Below are 19,375 nucleotides of genomic sequence, written 5' to 3' on the forward strand. Positions count from 1 at the left end.
CTTACTTTGGAATAGGCTCTGCTGATTGTGCAGACCCTTAAAAGTTTGAAAATTGCTACTCTCATTTGGTCTCTTTAGAGGTCTGGCCAGTGACAGAGGAAAGGCAAGAGGTGAAGTGAAAATCCTAAGAGAACTCCCCATTTGTTATGGGGTGAATTGTGTCTCTCCTAAAATTCATGCATTGAAGTCATAACTCTCAGTATCTCAGAATGTGAGAATATTATATTAAGACAAAAGGAGGTTACTGATAAAATGAATGAAGATGAGGTCATATTGGAGTAGAGTGGGCTCCTAGTCCAATAAGACTGGTGTCCTTATTCAAAGGAAACATTTAGACACAGTGATGTGCCTGGGAGATGCTATGTGATTATTGAAGTTATGCTGCCACAAGCCAAGGAACTACTGGGAGGTAGGAGAGACCTGAAACAGATCCTTCCTTAGAGCCTACGAAGAGCGATGGCCCTGCCAATAAGTTGAGCTCACACTTCCAGCCTATTTAACTGTGAGACAAATTTTTGTTGTTTAAGTAACTTAGTTTGTGGAGCTTCATTATGGAAGCCCTAGGCTAATAATGGGCTTCCTAGGTGGCACAGTGGTAAAGAATCTGCCTGCAAATGCAGGAGGTGCAAGAAATGTGGATTCATTTCCTGGGCCTGGAAGACCCCTTGGAACAGGAAATAGCAACCCGTGTCAGTATTCTTGTGTAGAAAAATACATGGGCAGAGGAGTCTGGCAGGCTACAATCCATGGTGTCACAAAGAGTCAGACATGACTGAGTGACTGAGCATTTTTCTTATAAACAGATATCTTTACCAGTTTCTTATTTTCCTTATCCTCAATAGTTCCATTATTTATGGCAGTAAAATTGCCCAATCTTATAGGCACCAATGCAAGATTTATCTCTCTAATATGTTTTCAAAGAAAGACTTTAACTCTTATGGATTGGAAGACCATGAAACACTATCAGGAATGTGTGTCTCTCATGAAGGCAGATAGGATGTTCTCTCACAATCTTTTCTTCAGCACTAAAGTAACCAATGAAAACAGGGCAGAGGGGATCTCTGCAGTATAGACTACACCTCATAATGGATAGAAATGACCTTGCCCCTCATGAAGGCAATAGGCAGAGATGGGCATATCCCAGGCAAGGCTCAGCTTGCCATTGATCTGAGGGACCCACACAGTGTGTCGCCTTTCTCACCCATAGATCCAAAGCACACAGTCCCTCCAAAGGGGTGGCTAGAAGATTTACTCATTTATTTTCCACATCCTGGATGGCATCAGGCAGAGGCAGATTTCTAGTTTCAGGCAGGAGAAGAATGAGAAGACCAGCAATTATGGGAAAGACTTCATAGATGACCTAGGGCAGGATGGGTAGATTACCATTAGGGTCATCAGCAGGGGAGTCAGTACTGCCCCACACCTACTAGCCATCATATCTAATCCTGAAGATTTTGCTCTGATGGGTAAATGATAATACATAATTATCCAGTAAAATTCTAGACTTTAATTTATGATCTATTATTTTGACTTTGGTGCCACCTGGCACCAAAGAGACGAGGGTTTGAACCCGGGGTCAGGAAGATCCCCTGGAGGAGGGCATGGCAACCCACTCTAGCATTCTTGCCTGGGAAATCCCATGGACAGAGGAGGCTAGCGGACTACAGTCCACTGGGTCACAAAGAGTCGGACATGGCTGAAGTGACTTAACATGCATTTTGCTTTTATTTTGGAACCAAAAACCCCTACAGTATTAAATCATGAGCATGATGATAAACACTTGCTTTTGTGATATGCTCTGTGTTTTGCTAGCTGTCTTTGTCAAAGTCAAGGTGTGTTAGCCTTTGAACAGTGTTACACATTGCACCTAGTTGACAAAAGTTCTAAAAACTTAATGAGAGGATGCGTTGAAGTTTAGCATAGTACTTGGCACAAAGTCAACAATTTCAATAAACTTTGGTTATAATTGCTTTTAAGATACTATTACTATTACAAATATTAACACTTGCTTTGTAATTAACAGACCTTGTTATACTTATTCCCCTGCTTCTGCTGCTGCTGCTAAATCATTTCAGTCGTGTCTGACTCTGTGCAACCCCATAGACGGCAGCCCACCAGGCTCTGCCATCCCTGGGATTCTCCAGGCAAGAACACTGGAGTGGGTTGCTATTTTCTTCTCCAGTGCATGAAAGTGAAAAGTGAAAGTGAAGTCTCTCAGTTGTGTCTGACTCTTCGTGACCCCATGGACTGCAGCCTACCAGGATCCTCCGTCCATGAGATTTTCCAGGCAAGAGTACTGGAGTGGGGTGCCACTGCCTTCTCCACTTATTCCCCTGAATAAGCATCAATTAGCTGAGAAACTTCTATGTGGATCCTGGGAGAATAGTCATAAACTCATATACTTGACAATAGTAGGGAGGAGTTCACTGTGGTGGACAGAATTACTGGTCTGAGAGGCAGCAACACAGCCAGTTCCCACACTTGCCAAAGTCACACGCAGGGTCTGTATTTCTGGAGACAAAGAAGATCAGTGAGATTAAAAAATCTGGGCTGAAGGAATCAGCACCCACAAAATTTAGTCAGTTGAAAAATCTACAAGCTATTTGTATTTTTAAAATATATTGTAAGTTTATCTCTTGCCTTTCTATTTTGTTTCATTGATCTATATTTCCATTTTTGTGTCTGTACCATTCTGTCTTGATTACTGTAGCTTTGTAGTATAGTCTTAAGTCAGGGAGCCTGACCTTAAGCTCCATTTTTCTTACTCAGGGTTGCCAAGGGGTCTATCTGGGGTCTTTTGTTGTTCCATACAAGTTGTAAATTTTTTGTTCTAGATCAGTGAAAAATGCCATTGGTAATTTGATAGGGATTGTATTGAATGTGTAGATTGCTTTGGGTTATGTAGAAAGTCCAGAGAAAAACTCATGCATCTATAGTCACCTAACCTTTGACTAAGAGGGCAATAAAATACCATTGTAAAAAGACAGCCTCTTCAATAAGTGGTGCTGGAAAAACTGAACATCTACATGTAAAAAAATGAAATGTAAACAGTTTCTAACCCCATTAACAAAAATAAACCATAATGGATAAAAGTCCTAAATGTAAAGCCAGACACTATAAAACTCTTAGAGGAAAACACAGGCAGAACACTCTTTGACATAAATGGCAGCAAGATCCTCTTTGACCCATCATCTAGAGTGGTGAAAATAAAAACAAACAAACAAACAAAACCTAATTAAACTTAAAAGTTTTTGCACAACAAGGAAACCACAAAAAATTGAAAAGACAAACCTCAGAACTGGAGAAAAAGTGAAAGTGAAAGTCACTCAGTCATGTTTGACTCTTTGCAACTGCATGGACTGTACAGTCCATGGGAGTCTCCAGACCAGAATACTGAAGAGGGTAGCCTTCTCCAGGGGAGAAGGATTCCCTTCTCCAGGGGATCTTCCCAACCCAGGGATCGAACCCAGGTTTCCCATATTGCAAGTGGATTCTTTACCAGCTGAGCCACCAGGGAAGTGAAACTAACTGCAAATAAAGCAACTGACTAAGAATTAATCTCCAAAATATATAAGCAGTTCAACCAAAAAGACAACCAAACAACCAAATTAAATTTAGACTAAATCAGTTCAGTTTAGTTCAGTCGCTCAGTCGTGTCCGACTCTTTGTGACTCCATGAATTGCAGCACGCCAGGCCTCCCTGTCAATCACCAACTCCAGGAGTTCACTCAAACTCACGTCCATCGAGTTGGTGATGCCATCCAGCCATCTCATCCTCGGTCATCCCCTTCTCCTCCTGCCCCCAATCCCTCCCAGCATCAAGGTCTTTTCCAATGAGTCAACTATTCACATCAGGAGGCCAAAGTACTGGAGTTTCAGCTTTAGCATCATTCCTTCCAAAGAAATCCCAGGGTTGATCTCCTTTAGAATGGACTAGTTGGATCTCCTTGCAGTCTAACGGACTCTCAAGAGTCTTCTCCAATACCACAGTTCAAAAGCATCAATTATTCAGTGCTCAGCTTTCTTCACAGTCCAACTCTCACATCCATACATGACCACAGGAAAAACCATAGCCTTGACTAGATGGACCTTTGTTGGCAAAGTAATGTCTCTGCTTTTTATTTTTTATTTTTTTGAGCATTTTATTTTATTTTTTATTTTTATTTTTTTAATTTTTTAATTTTTTTAATTTTAAAATCTTTAATTCTTACATGCGTTCCCAAACATGAACCCCCCTCCCACCTCCCTCCCCATAACATCTCTCTGGGTCATCCCCATGCACCAGCCCCAAGCATGCTGTATCCTGCATCAGACATAGACTGGCGATTCAATTCTTACATGATGGTATACATGTTAGAATGCCATTCTCCCAAATCATCCCACCCTCTCCCTCTCCCTCTGAGTCCAAAAGTCCGTTATACACATCTGTGTCTTTTTTCCTGTCTTGCATACAGGGTCGTCATTGCCATCTTTCTAAATTCCACATATATGTGTTTGTCTCTGCTTTTTAATATGCTGTCTAGGTTGGTCATAACTTTTCTTCCAAGGAGCAAGTGTCTTTTAATTTCATGGCTGCAATCACCATCTGCAGTGATTTGGGAGCCCCCCAAAATAAAATCTGACACTGTTTCTACTGTTTTCCCATCTATTTCCCATGAAGTGATGGGACCAGATGCCATGATCTTCGTTTTCTGAATGTTGAACTTTAAGCCAACTTTTTCACTCTCTTCTTTCACTTTCATCAAGAGGCTTTTTAGTTCCTCTTCAGTTCAGTTCAGTTTAGTTCAGCAGCTCAGTCATGTCTGACTCTTTACGACCCCATGAATCGCAGCACGCCAGGCCTCCCTGTCTATCACCAACTCCCGGAGTTCACTCAGACTCACGTCCATCGAGTCAGTGATGCCATCCAGCCATCTCATCCTCGGTCGTCCCCTTCTCCTCCTGCACCCAATCCCTCCCAGCATCAGAGTCTTTTCCAATGAGTCAACTCTTCTCATGAGGTGTCCAAAGTACTGGAGTTTCAGCTTTAGCATCATTCCTTCCAAAGAAATCCCAGGGTTGATCTCCTTCAGAATGGACTGGTTGGATCTCCTTGCAGGCCAAGGGACTCTCAAGAGTCTTCTCCAACACCACAGTTCAAAAGCATCAATTCTTTGGTGCTCAGCTTTCTTCACAGTCCAACTCTGACATCCATACATGACCACTGGAAAAACTATAGCCTTGACTAGTTCCTCTTAATTGGACCTAAATAGACATTTCTCCAAAGAAGAGACACAGATGGCCAAGAAACATATGAAACATCATTGTTCATTATTAGAAAAATGCAAATCAATACTACAATGAGGTATCACCTCACACCAGTCAGAATGGTCATCATAAAGAAATCTATAAGCAATACATGCTGGAATGGGTGTGGAGAAAATAAACCCTCTTGCACTGTTGGAATATAAATTGATACAGCCACGATAGAGAACCATATGGAGGCTCCTTAAAAAATTAAAAATAGAAGTACCATGTGCATCCATTCTCAGTTGCTTCAGTTGGGTCTGACATTTTGTGACCCTAGGGACTGTAGCCCACCAGGTTCCTCTGTCCAGAAGAGTTTCCTGGCAAGATACTGGGTGGGTTGCCATGCCCTCCTCCAGGGGTTCTTCCTGACCCAAGGATCAAGCCCGTGTCTCCTGCATCTCGTACATTGCAGGCAGATTCTTTATCACTGAGTCACCCAGGAAGCTGATGAACTACCATATAACATAGCAATCCCACTCTGGGCATATACCTTGAGAAAACAATAATTCAAAAAACATGTGAACCACCATGTTCATTGAAGCAATATTTACAATAGCCGAGACATGAATGCAACCTAAATATTCATCCACAAATGAATGGATGCAGAAGATGTGTGCATTTATACAATGGAATGAAACTGCTTCATTTGTGGTGACGAGGGTTAGACCTAGAGTCTGTCATATGAGTGAAGTAATTCAGAAAGAGAAAAACAAATGTTGCATATTAACACATATACATGAATCTAGAAAGATGGTACTTGTTTGCAGGGCAGTAATAAAGATGCAGACATAGAGGATGGACTATGGATATGGGGAAGTATGGAGGGTGAGATGAACTGGTGGAGTAGGACAATCATTGACACAGCCACACATATCCCAGACAGGCACACAAGTCCCCTAGAAAGCACAGCAGCTGGGAAGCTGAGCATAGGAATTGGAGAGCAAACCCAGGGCAAGATCTGTTGTTGATTGCAGGGAGATGACCCCAGGGCACACGAGGGAAGAGACCACGGTGGGAAATGCCTGTGGAGGAAAACCAGGCAGCCACAGAGGCAAGGGGATACTGCTGAGTCACATGCAGAGAGTGGAGCCATCACTGTAGCCTCTCTCTACCCACACACCAGCACAGGTAGCTGAACAATAGAGAAAGACTCCAGAGAGACTGGCTCTTTAAGCACCTGATGCACTGAACCAGAGAGAAGGACCCCAATCAGGGGGCTTCTTTAAGTGCCTGACATATGGAGCAAGAGAGAAGGACTCCATCCAGGGTGGCCATTTAAGTGTCTGAACAGGCTGAGCAACAGAGAAGGACCAGCCAAAGAGGCTGTCTGATTGCCAGCTGCCAGAGGCTAGAAAAAGACTCTGATAGGGCCATGGAGCTGGCCATGATGCTGTGAAAGTGCTGCACTCAATATGCCAGCAAATTTGGAAAACTCAGCAGTGGCCACTGGACTGGAAAAGGTCAGTTTTCATTTTAATCCCAAAGAAAGGCAATGCCAAAAAATGTTCAAGCTACCACACAATTGCACTCATCTCACATGCTAGGAAAGTAACGCTGAAAATTCTCCAAGCTAGGCTTCAACAGTACGCAAAACAAGAACTTCCAGATTTCAAGCTGGATTTAGAAAAGGCAGAGGAACCAGAAATCAAATTACCAATATCTGTTGGATCACAGAAAAAGCAAGAGAATTCCAGAATAGCATCTACATCTGCTTCATTGACTTCAAAGGCTAAAGTCTTTGACTGTGTGGATCACAAGAAACTGTGGAAAATTCTTCAAGAGATAGAAATACCAGACCACCTTACCTGCCTCTTGAGAAATCTGTATGCAGGTCAAGAAGCAACAGTTAGAACTGAACGTGGAAAAACAGACTTGTTCCAAATTGGGAAAGGAGTACATCAAGGCCGTATATTGTCACCCTGCTTATTTAACTTATATGCAGAGTACATCATGCAAAATGCTGGGCTGGATGAAGCACAAACTGGAATCAAGATTGCTGGGGGAAATATGAATAACCTCAGATATGTGGATGACATCACACTTATGGCAGAAAGCAAAGATGAACTTAAGAGCCTCTTGATGAAAGGGAAAGAGCAGAGTGAAAAAGCTGGCTTATAACTCAACATCCAAAAAACTAAGATCATGGCATCCGGTCCCATCACTTCATGACAAACAGATGGGGAAACAATGGAAACAGTGACAGACTTTATTTTTTTGGGCTCCAAAATCACTGCAGATGGTGACTGCCTCCATGAAAAAAGGCTCCTTGGAAGAAAAGCTATGACCAACCTAGACAGCATATTAAAAAGCAGGGACATTACTTTGCTGACAAAGGTGCATCTAGTCAAAGCTATGGTTTTTCCAGTAGTCATATATGGATTTGAGGGTTGGACCATAAAGAAAGTTGAGCCCTGAAGAACTGATGCTTTTGAACTGTGGTGTTGGAGAAGACTCTTGAGAGTCCCTTGGACTACAAGGAGATCACACCTGTCAATCCTAAAGGAAATCAGTCCTGAATATTCATTGAAAGGACTGATGCTGAACCTGAAGCTCTAATACTTTGGTCACCTGATGTGAAGAACTGACTCATTGGAAAAGACCCTGATTGTCAGGAAAGGTTGAAGGCAGAAGAAGAGGATGACAGAGCATGAGATGGTTGGATGCCATCATCGACTAGATGGATAGTTTCATAGAGAGTTCAACAAACTGAATTTTTGAAATTGTCTTACACACATCAGGAGGCTGGAAGTCTGAGTTCAAGTTGTTGGCAAGGGCATGCTTCCTCTGAAGGCTCTAGGAAGGGTTTGTTCTATGTGTCTCCTGGCTTCTAGTGGTTCCTTGACTTGTGGAAAAATAACTCCAGTTTTCACATGGCATCTCCCTGGCATGCCTCTTTGTCCACTGCATGCATGCTCAGTTGTGTCCAACTCTTGGTGATCCCATGTCCTGTAGCTCGCCAGGCTCTTCTGTCTGTGGAATTTTCCAGGCAAGAATACTGGAGCTGGTTGCCGTTTTCTACTTCAGGGGATCTTCTGGACCCAGGGATTGAACCTGAGTCACCTGCAAGGCAGGTGGATTCTTTACCACTGAGCCACCTGGGAAGACCCAGAGTTCCCCTATTTATAAGGATCCCACTATATTGGATTAGGGGCCAATCCTACTCCAGTTTAACCTCATCTTAATTACTCATATAAGCAACAACCCTATTTCCAGATATGGTAACCTCACATCTGAGATACTGAGACTTGACAATATGGGTACTTTGGGAGGTACACATGTCAACCAATAATAAATGGGGAGTTCCCTTAGATTAAAAAAAAAATTCAATTGGAGAATAATTGCTTACACTGTTCTGTTGATTTCTGCCATACAACACCACAAACCAGGTGTGTTTATATATATATATGCTGGAGAAGGAAATGGCAGCCCACTCCAGTATTCTTGCCTGGAAAATCCCAGGGACAGCAGAGCCTGGTGGGCTACTGTCCCTGGGGTCGCAGAGTCGGACACGACTGAGTGACTTCACTTTCACTTTCACATATATATATATATAGGAAGGAATGATGCTAAAGCTGAAACTCCAGTACTTTGGCCACCTCATGCGAAGAGTTGACTCATTGGAAAAGACTCTGATGCTGGGAGGGATTGGGGGCAGGAGAAGAAGGGGACAACCGAGGATGAGATGGACAACCGAGGATGGCATTACCGACTCGATGAACGTGAGTCTGAGTGAACTCCGGGAGTTGGTGATGGACAGGGAGGCTTGGCGTGCTGCAACTCATGGGGTCGCAAAGAGTCAGACACGACTGAGCGACTGATATAGATGTCCCTGGTGCTCAGTGGTAAAGAATCTGCCTGTAATGCAGGAGACATAAGAGATGCAGATTTGATCTCCAGGTTGGGAAGATCCCCTGGAGAAGGGCATGACAACCCACTCCAGTGTTCTTGCCTGGAGAATCCTATGGAGAGAGGAGACTGCTGGTCCATAGGGTCTCAAAGAATCAGAAATGACTGAAGCAACTGTATATACATATATTCCTTCCCCCTCTAGCCTCCTTCCCCCTCCCATCCTACCCCTGAAGTCCTCACAGAGCACCACACTAGGCTACTTGAGTTATATAGCAGCTTCCCACTAACTATCTCTTTTACACATGCGCTTACCTGCTCAGTCGTGTTCAACTCTTTGCAACCCCATGGACTGTAGCCTGCCATGCTCCTCTGTCCATGGGATTCTCCAGGCAAGAATACCAGAGTGGGTTGCCATGCCCTCCTCCAGGGGATCTTTCTAACCTGGGGATCGAACACTGGCCTCCCACATTGCAGGCAGACTCTTGACTGTCTGAGCCACCAAGGAAGCCCACTTGACACATGATAGTGTATATCTGTCCATAGGGTTGCACAGAGTCGAACACAACTGAAGCGACTTGGCATGCATGCATGCATTGGAGGAGGAAATGGCAACCCAGTCCAGTATCCTTGCCTGGAGAATTCCAGGGACAGAAGAGCCTCGTGGGCTGCTGTCTATGAGGTTGCATAGAGTCAGACACGACCGAAGTGACTTAGCAGCAGCAGCAGCAGCAGCAGCAGCAGCAGCAGCAGTGTATATATGTCAATGCTATTTTCTCAATCTGTCCTACCCTCTTCTTCCCCCACCGTGCCCACAGATGAATGGATAAAGAAAATGTTATACATATATATAATGGACTATTACTCACCCATAAAAAGGAATGAATTTGAGTCAGTTTTAGTGAGGTGGATGAACCTAGTGCCTGTTATACAGAGTGAAGTAAGTCAGAAAGAGAAAAGCAAATATTGTATGTTAAGGCATACATATGGAATCCCTTAGATTTTTAATTTGCCTCTTGCCTTCCCCAAGGTGTCATTGGTCAGAGGTCTGGAAAGCTCAAGTGAGAGCAACAAGTTTCGAAACTGTTTTCTTGGGTCTGTATGGTTAGCAAAGCCTTTCTCCAGCATGAGTTTCAATCCCATGGATTTTACTGGATTACGAAAAAGTGATGGTTAGAAGGCCAGTTTGTATTTATAGAGTGAGAGCATCCCAAATTATTTTTATTTTTTGTTTTATAATGTTTACTTTTATTTGCTAATTGGTTGATTGGCTGTGTCTATTTTTTTTTCCAGCAGAAAATTCTCGAGAAACAAATGAAAAAGATTCCTACCTGACAAACGTTTAAGACTTCATGATATCACTGATGAGGAAGAGAAAAATATGAAGGAAAAAACCCTTTCTATCTACAAAGTAGCAAGAAAATACACTGGAAATATTAATTTCATTTACAATTCAATGTATAATATATGGGAACAGGCAATTCTACTAACAATTCAATATTTTGGGGGAGGTAGCTGAAAAGCTTCTAACATCAATAATATTAATGGACAAGATAATTCAGAAACAGAAATACTGTGTAATTAGGATGTAACTGGTTTATGTATGGATCAGCACATAATGAACTCTAAGTTTACCAAAATCAGAACAGAGTAGGATAGGAAACCAGTATCAAAAGAAATACAGAAGTAGATACCAATACATCTGTAAACTTAGTACATGCTAGTTTCGACAACAAAAGTCATTGGCAAAGAGAAAGATTAAGTGCTCCTTGGAAATTCACTCATTGAAATGATAATGATGGGGACCTTTAAAGAGCAGATTTTTAAGTGATTACTACTTTTTCTTTGCAATTTTCTCTGTTCATTTTTTTAAACAAGAAGCATATGTAAAATATCATGAAGTTATCAAAACCGTGGGGAAAATAACAGGATAAACAGTATTAAAAATGTATATACATTTAATAAAATCACTACAAATTAAATTTATATTCCAAATGCTCTGGTTAATTAATATATGAAAGTTCAAATTTAATAGTAGTTTAAGTCAAATCCAGTGTGAAATATTTGCTTGCATTTTTAAAACAGCAGGTTCAGGCGGGGGCGATCAGAGCTCGGGAAAGCGGAGGGTTCCGAGCCTGCCCGGCGTGATCCGTGGGCCCGCGTGTCCCCGCGCTGCGGGCGGTGGACTCTCCCCAGCCTGCCTGGGAGGCCATCCTCTGTTGCCATGTCCCTCTGCTGCCGCCATGCATACGCGGCTCCCCAGGGATTCCGGCGGATGCGGCGCCCTCCAAGTGTTTTGTGTATCCAGCTGGTGGCGCGTTGGTTTGGAAGATGACACCCAACGGCGGCAGACTTCTCATTGTTCATTTGCTCAGTCGTGTGTCCGTCTCTTTGCGGTCTTACTGACTGCAGCATGCCAGGCCTCCCTGTTTTACCGGAGTTTTGCTCAAACTCATGTCCGTTGTGTTCATGATGCCATCTGACCATCTCATCCTCTTTCAAACGCTTCTCCTCCTGCTAGTGGCTGGAAAAGTATGGCATAAGTCGGATGTCTGTGTCTGCTTCCCCTAGGTCAAGAAATTACCTCCTTAAAAGGCAACATACTATACAGGTTATGAATTGTACCTGCTTAGTCAGTGATAAAGGAAGTAGAAATCACCACCACAGCAGCTGGATGCATGGTTGGGCAAGCAGCACCACCAACTCCTCTCCAGCCCCCGCCCCCCACAACAGGTTCAAACTCCTTAGAAAGGTTTCCTCTCTCTCTTCACCCTTCCCCTCCGTTGACTGGAGGGCCTATGGTCCCCTTCCCCACCCTAGAACTACCCTCAACCCCTCACCCGAACAGCTACAGCCACCTTGGTAAGAAAAAGTGAATGAGAAGCTTTTATTTTTTTAATTGGAAAATCATTCCAGAGGAGCAAGTTCGTGGCAAAACCAACATATGGACCTTGGCACCAGGCAACAGCATCAGTACCAAATCAACACAGGGACCACCCAGGAGCTGTTTGGGCAGCAAGAAAATACCACCAAGTCTTCCTCTTCTAGGAGAGGCAGGCTTTACAATTATCCTTCAGGAAGGCCAGAGAAGAGATTATTATCTTGGATGCAAAACAGAGCATAAACATTGGGATATTTCTTAAGTTATTTAAGAATTCTCCTTGGTCCATTGAAGACATTCACCAAGGAAAGAGTGAGCATGATGGACCAGAGACATTCTGAGAATTTCTTAAGCTTTTGCTAGAGTCAGTAGATATGAAGAAATTAAAAGCATTAAGTGGAGACATGGCCAAGCTATCCAAGGAAGACCCCTTAATTCAGATGCTGAACTACTTACTGCAGATTGAAGTCATGGTGCTAAATTAGAATTTTTGCCTTCTTCTCTATACACAGACATGATGATTCTCAGAACTGCTACAGGAGAGCTGAGGTGTGTGAGGAACTACATTTGATATTATTAATATTAATATACTTGGTGCTGCAAGAAGGGAGTATCATGATTGCAGAGGGGGCATGCTAGCAATGCATTGTGATTTAAACTGCCTTCTTTGCTCAACTTGGCAGACAACGCAAATAAACCTACGGTGAATCTCCTGCATTGTTGCAAGGGAAGCTCAAAAGGAAGATGCCGTGCTTCTGAACTTTTCTGAAAAGTTTCATCGTGTTCTCGAGGATGCTAGATTATCTTTGGAAAATACAGAGGCAGGCTGCACTCTCTCTCTTTTTTTTTTTAAATACAATTTTACTTATTTTTGCCTGTGCTGGGTCTTCCTTGCTGCACTCCGGGTTTCTCTACTTGCAGGAAGAGGGGGCTGGCTACTCTCCAGCTTCTCAATGCCGTGGTTGCTCTTGCGGCGGATCTCTGGGCTCCAGGGCGCTGGGGCTTCGGGAGTTGCAGCAAGTGGGCTCAGTAGTTACCCACGGGCTTAGCTGCTTCCTGGCCTTTGGGATCAGGACGAGATCTCTAAAGAACATCCAGCTGGGTGGTGGGTGGGAGTCAGTGGACGAAGATTTTCTTCAGTGTGCCCTGGAAAAGCTGGGGCGCTGGAAGCAAGGGCTCGGAGACCAGCCGCAATGCCTTCACGGACTTTTTTTGTGAAGACAAAGACACCGCGCAACTGGACGAATGCCTCCAGATAGTCAGTGACTTTGTGTCAGATTCAACGAAGCGGTGAAGGACAACCGGGACCACGAGGCGCACGAGCTGAAGTAGCGTCCTTGGACGGCTGGGGAGCTGGGGATCCGGCCCGAGCAGCAGTGAGAATGACTCGGGGCTGTTGACCGAGAGGAGCGCGGAGGACCCACCCGCTTTCCTCCACCCCACCACCCGGAGCTCATCAGCCCTTCCTACCAGACCCTCAGCGCCCGCCGCTCCAGCCTCTCCCTGGGCGCCTAGGACCCTGAGCTTCTAATTTTCGCGGAGAGAGCTCCACTGGCAGCCCCGAGGAGGAGCTTAAGTTCAACAGCTCGGCAGGGAGCTACCCCCGGCGGGACCCGCCCAGCGGAGCCTGGAGAGCCTAGGGGCCAGGACCCCAGCCCAGCGTTCAGACCTCCTTCCTCGGAGAGCCAGGAGGAAGCCCCCGAACCCGCCTTGGCTTGGCCTAGCCAGTCCCAGCTCTCCCCGCACCCCTGGCCCCTAGGACCCCCCGCCGTCTTACCCAGGGTTCAGCGCAGTGGGCTCAGCATCCTCCGAAAGAGGAGCAGCGAGCCCGGGGTCTGGGTCCCGAGCGGTACCCCCTACCCTCGCCGTCTGCTCTAAGGATTAGGGGGCATGAGCTGGTGACTGGACTGGCTCACTTCTACCGCCAGGCTCCCACGGGCCCGGAAGAGCCGGCCACCTGACGGTGAATGACTTCAGCCCAGTAGAGTTGGCATCTGTGGGGGGATGAGAGACTTAGTCCCCGGGCACCTGCAAAGACAGCCTGACTCCCGTCCGGGCAGAGGTGCCCAGGGCGGAGGCGGGGGGATGGCGGGGCGGCCCGGAGGAGCCCAGGAGCGAGGCTCTGATATTTGAGGGCAGCAGTGACCCTGAGAACCAAGATCCTGGCTCTCGGTTCTAGTCTCAGACACCACTGACTGCTCGCTGCCGCTGAACTGCTGGAGGGAACAGACACCAGACCCGAAGCGGGGGACCCGCAGGATCAGGGCGATGGGGGAGGGCTCCGTGTCCTCCGGAGCCAGGGAGACCGGAGGCAGCCAGATCTCCTCTAACCCCACCTGCATCCCACCTGGGAGGCTCCCAGAGCAGCCGAGAGCCCGGCTGCCACGGGGACCTGCCCAAGGACAGGCCGGCCAGAGGGAGGGAGGTGTTGGCCCCCGAAGAGGAACTCCCTCAAAGAGGCATCGGTGTCGGCTGGGGCCTCCGCGGTCACTGTTGCCCAGAGGGTCGCGGGGCCGGGGCTGGCGCTGATGGGCTGGGAGAGCGAGAGCGGGTGCAGCCCGCCGCGCTCCCCTCCACATCCTCCTCTCCGCCCCCCACCTCCCCGCCTCCCGTTGCAGAGGGCTCCCTTCGCAAGCGCCGGCGGCTGGGACCGGCCCCCTACCCTGTTGAGCCGCAGCTGGTGAGGGGGCCTCGACAAGCTTCCGAGGAGGCCCTGGACAGCGGCCTGGCGGGGAGGGAGCCCTGCGCGCCACCCAGGACACCTTCAGGAAGCTCAGCTCCAAACTCCGCGCCCCCTGCCCCCTTCCCCCCCCCCCCCGCAACGTCAGGCGGCAGACGTGGGGGGGGGCGGTGAGGGGTGAAGAGTCGGGGAGGGGGTGGTGAGGAGGGCATTCTTGGGCCCTCCGGCGCGCCCGGTGCAGGTTCGCTCTCAACACCAGAGGACCAACTCCCCACCGTGGGCAGAGCCCTCGGCCTCACCCAGACCGTGTCGCAGCGGCAGCTGAGGGTGAAGGGTGGCCCAGAGACTCCGCTCCCCAAGGAAAGCGGCGTCTGCGTTCCCCAGGAGGGGCTGGAGTCGGCTGCACAGAGATCCAGGGAAAGGACCGATAGACCGATAGAGATAGACCGGGGAAAGGGCCTCCCTCCCGCTGAAGGACGCCAGTCCCGCGGCGCTGGGGAAGGGGCTCCATCCCTTACGGAAGCAAAGAGCATCCGCCCTCCGCTCTCGCCTCCTGGACAGACTTCTGAGAATGGCCGACCCGCCCCTCCTTCCGGCTCATGGCTGTTCCACGTGAAGTCTTCCTCTGGGGCTACCTGCAGATACTCCTGTCACAGAAGGTGACAGTCTCTGGAAGAATGCTGGAGCTTCTGGAATTTACACGTGCTGCATTTTGATGGAAGGTCATTAGAGAGGTTTCAGTCGAGCACATCTTTCCCCTCTTTGTTTTCTCATTTGTTTTTGCTGTTCAGTCGCTAAGTTGTGTTCAGCTCTTTTCTACCCCATGGACTACAGTACGCCAGGCTTCCCTGTCCTTCACTATCTCCCGCAGTTTGCTCAGACTTATGTCCATTCAGTCGGTGATGTCATCCAGCCACCTCATCCCCTGTCTCCCCCTCCTCTTCCTGCCCTCAGTCTTCCCCAAGATCAAGGTCTTTTCCAATGAGCTGACTCTTTACATCAGGTGGCCAAAGTATTGAACCCTTTTCTCCTTTGAGTATCTTATAAAACTAAGTGAAGGCTGCTATGACTTGTGTTCATTCTAGTTACAGGAAAGAATTAACTCTTCAGTCTCCCAGTCTTTCTCCTGGAACCTGGAGAAAGTCCCTCTTTTGTCTGTCTGTCTGTCTCTCAATACCTTTTAATGTTGATACCTCTTGCCAGGTGGCTCAGTGGCAAAGAATCTGCCTGTCAGTGCAGGAGACAGGTTTGATCCCTGGGTCGGGAAGAACTCTTGAAGAAAGAAATGGCAATCCACTCCAGTATTCTTGCCTGGAAAATTCCATGGACAGAGGAGCCTGGTGGGCTACATGGGGTTGCAGAATGTCAGACACGACTGAGCACACACACACACACACAAACACACACACACATCTGTTCTTTGGTACTGTAGTTTTAAATCTTGAACAAAACCAGATGAACTTTTTAAGGGCCATTGGGCCACTGGGTTTTTATTATTTTATTTATTTTTAAATATAAATTTATTTATTTTAATTAGAGGTTAATTACTTTACAATATTTTATTGGTTTTGCCATACATCAACAGACCTCCCAAAATGAAATTGCTTTCAGTTCAGTTCAGTTCAGTCACTCAGTCGTGTCCGATCTTTGCAACCCCATGAATTGTAGCATCACCAAACCCCAGAGTTCACTAAAACTCATGTCCATGGAGTTGGTGATGCCATCCAGCCATATCATCCTCTGTCGTTCCCTTCTCCTCCTGTCCCCAATCCCTCCCAGCATCAGAGTCTTTTCCAATGAGTCAGCTCTTCACATGAGGTGGCCAAAGGACTGGAGTTTCAGCTTTAGAATCATTCCTTCCAAAGAACACCCAGGGCTGATCTCCTTTAGAATGGACTGGTTGGATCTCCTTGCAGTCCAAGGGACTCTCAAGAGTCTTCTCCAACACCACAGTTCAAAAGCAACAATTATTCAGTGCTCAGCTTTCTTCACAGTCCAGCTGTCACATCCATACATGACCACAGGAAAAACCATAGCCTTGACTAGATGGACCTTTGTTGGCAAAGTAATGTCTCTGCTTTTCAATATGCTATCTAGTTTGGTCATAACTTTCCTTCCAAGGAGGAAGCGTCTTTTAATTTCATGGCTGCAGTCACCATCTGCAGTGATTTTGGAGCCCAGAAAAATAGTTTGACACTGTTTCCACTGTTTCCCCATCTATTTCCCATGAAGTGATGGGACCAGATGCCATGATCTCAGTTTTCTGAATGTTGAGCTTTAAGTCAACTTTTTCACTCTCCTCTTTCACTTTCATCAACAGGCTTTCTAGTTCCTCTTCACTTTCTGCCATAAGGGTGGTGTCATCTACATATCTGAGGTTATTGATATTTCTCCTGACAATCTTGATTTCAGCTTGTGCTTCTTCCAGCCCAGCATTTCTCATGATGTACTCTGCATATAAGTTAAAAAGCAGGGTGACAATATACAGCCTTTGCACTCTTTTTCCTATTTTGAACCAGTCTGTTGTTCCATGTCCAGTTCTAACTGTTGCTTCCTGATCTGCATACAGATTTCTCAAGAGGCAGGTCAGGTGGTCTGGTATTCCTATCTCTTTCAGAATTTTCCACAGTTTATTGTGATCCACACAGTCAAAGTCTTTGGCATAGTCAATAAAGCAGAAATAGATGTTTTTTCTGGAACTCTCTTGCTTTTTCCATGATCCAGAGGATGTTGGCAATTTGATTTCTGGTTCCTCTGCCTTTTATAAAAGCAGGTTGAACATCTGGAAGTTCACAGTTCACATATTGCTGAAGCCTGGCTTGGAGAATTTTGAGCATTACTTTACTAGCATGTGAGATGAGTGCAATTGTGTGGCTGTCTGAGGAGGCCTTACAAATAGCTGTGAAAAGAAGAGAAGCAAAAAGCAAAGGAGAAAAAGAAAGATATAAGCATCTGAAAGCAGAGTTCCAAAGAATAGAAAGGAGAGATAAGAAAGCCTTCCTTGGCGATCAATGCAAAGAAATAGAGGGAAACAACAGAATGGGAAAGACTAGAGATCTCTTCAAGAAAATTAGAGATACCAAGGGAACACTTCATGCAATGATGGGCTTGATAAATTACAGAAATGGTATGGACCTAACAGAAGCAGAAGATATTAAGAAGATGTGGCAAGAATACACAGAAGAACTGTATAAAAAACATCTTCATGACCCAGATAGTCACGATGATGTGATCACTCACCTAGAGCCAGACATCTTGGAATGTGAAGTCAAGTGGGCCTTAGAAAGCATCACTATGAACAAAGCTAGTGGAGGCGATGGAATTCCAGTTGAGCTATTTCAAATCCTGAAAGATGATGCTGTGAAAGTGCTGCACTCAATATGCCAGCAAAGTTGGAAAACTCAGCAATGGCCACAGGACTGGAAAAGGTCAGTTTTCATTCCAATCCCAAAGAAAGGCAATGCCAAAAAATGCTCAAACAAACACTTGGGAAAATAAAATAAATCAGAGAGTCAAAAAGAAAAAAAAAAAAAGAAGAAGAAGTTAACTAAGATGCAAAAAACATAAAATATTCTATAGTGAGGGGAAATATTTCTTTATAGGAGAAAATTATTTGTATACATTTGCAAATTTCCTTGTCCTGCCAGGACAGAAGAAGTACTTTTCCATGGCAATGGCTTTGGGGAAGTGGGACTTACAGGAACCTCATCTCACTACCCCTTCCTATCTCCATGAAGCTAAAGCTAGGACCTTCTAGGCCCCAGTTTACAGTAAGACCTAGCCAAGTTGACCAAGTGCATTCTTCCCAAGGACTCCTCACTTCAGCTAGTGGAGGCCCAGCAGCCCCTCCTATTCCCAGCCCTTCTTCCTTAGGCACTCATCAGAGCCCTCCTTGAATCAAGCTCCCACACCTTATCCTGCCATGGAGACCCTCTGGAGACACCGACTCTAAGGCCAAGGATCACCCAAAGACTTCTTAAATAGCCTTCCTCCATGAAAAAGTATTCTGAATAGACTGGCCTTTCCTTATACAAGGTCTTTCTCTGTGAGACTGGGAAGTGCATGGAGTTGGGTAGGCAGGAGAGGAAGATGCTGAACAAGAGCCAATCCCATCCCATCCATGCTCCTTGAAACTGCCATGTGTCACCTACACAACTGTGCACTTAGATGTGTGGTTGGGAGTAACTTCTCTCTGTTTTGCACTTTGGACTCAAGTCACTGAATGTGGTTAGTCACTTTTCCAGGAAATGTGAGACTGTAACTACCAAGTGAATCCTTGGAATTTCCTGGCAGTCCAAGTTCATTTAACTCTGACTGCAGAGGGGGAATCAGTCTTTCAGTTTATGTACCCTGTACTCTGTTCTCAGACTTACAATGCTGCCTCTTCTCTTCCCCCTCCATACCCCCCAGTGCATGTTGGAAGGTGTCCAATATGTTACTGGGGAAGAGTGGAGGGCAATTACAAATAGCTGCAGAAAGAATGAAGTGGCTGGGCCAAAGCAGAAACAACGCTCAGTTGTGGGTGTGTCTGGTGGTGAAAGTAAAGTCCAATGCTGTAAAAAACAATGTTGTGTAGGAACCTGGAACATTAGATCCATGAATCAAGATAAGTTGGATGTAGTCAAGCAGAAAATGGTAAGAGCGAACATCAGAATTTTAGTCATCAGTGTAGTAAAATG

The 19,375-nt window shown here is 45.8% G+C and overlaps 1 pseudogene; it reads left to right on the plus strand.

Moving 5' to 3' along the window:
- LOC102174461 lies at window positions 11,934–14,700 on the plus strand (annotated as a pseudogene).

This window comes from Capra hircus, chromosome 29, assembly GCF_001704415.2.
Source record: "Capra hircus breed San Clemente chromosome 29, ASM170441v1, whole genome shotgun sequence".
In the NCBI taxonomy this organism is placed as follows: domain Eukaryota; kingdom Metazoa; phylum Chordata; class Mammalia; order Artiodactyla; family Bovidae; genus Capra; species Capra hircus.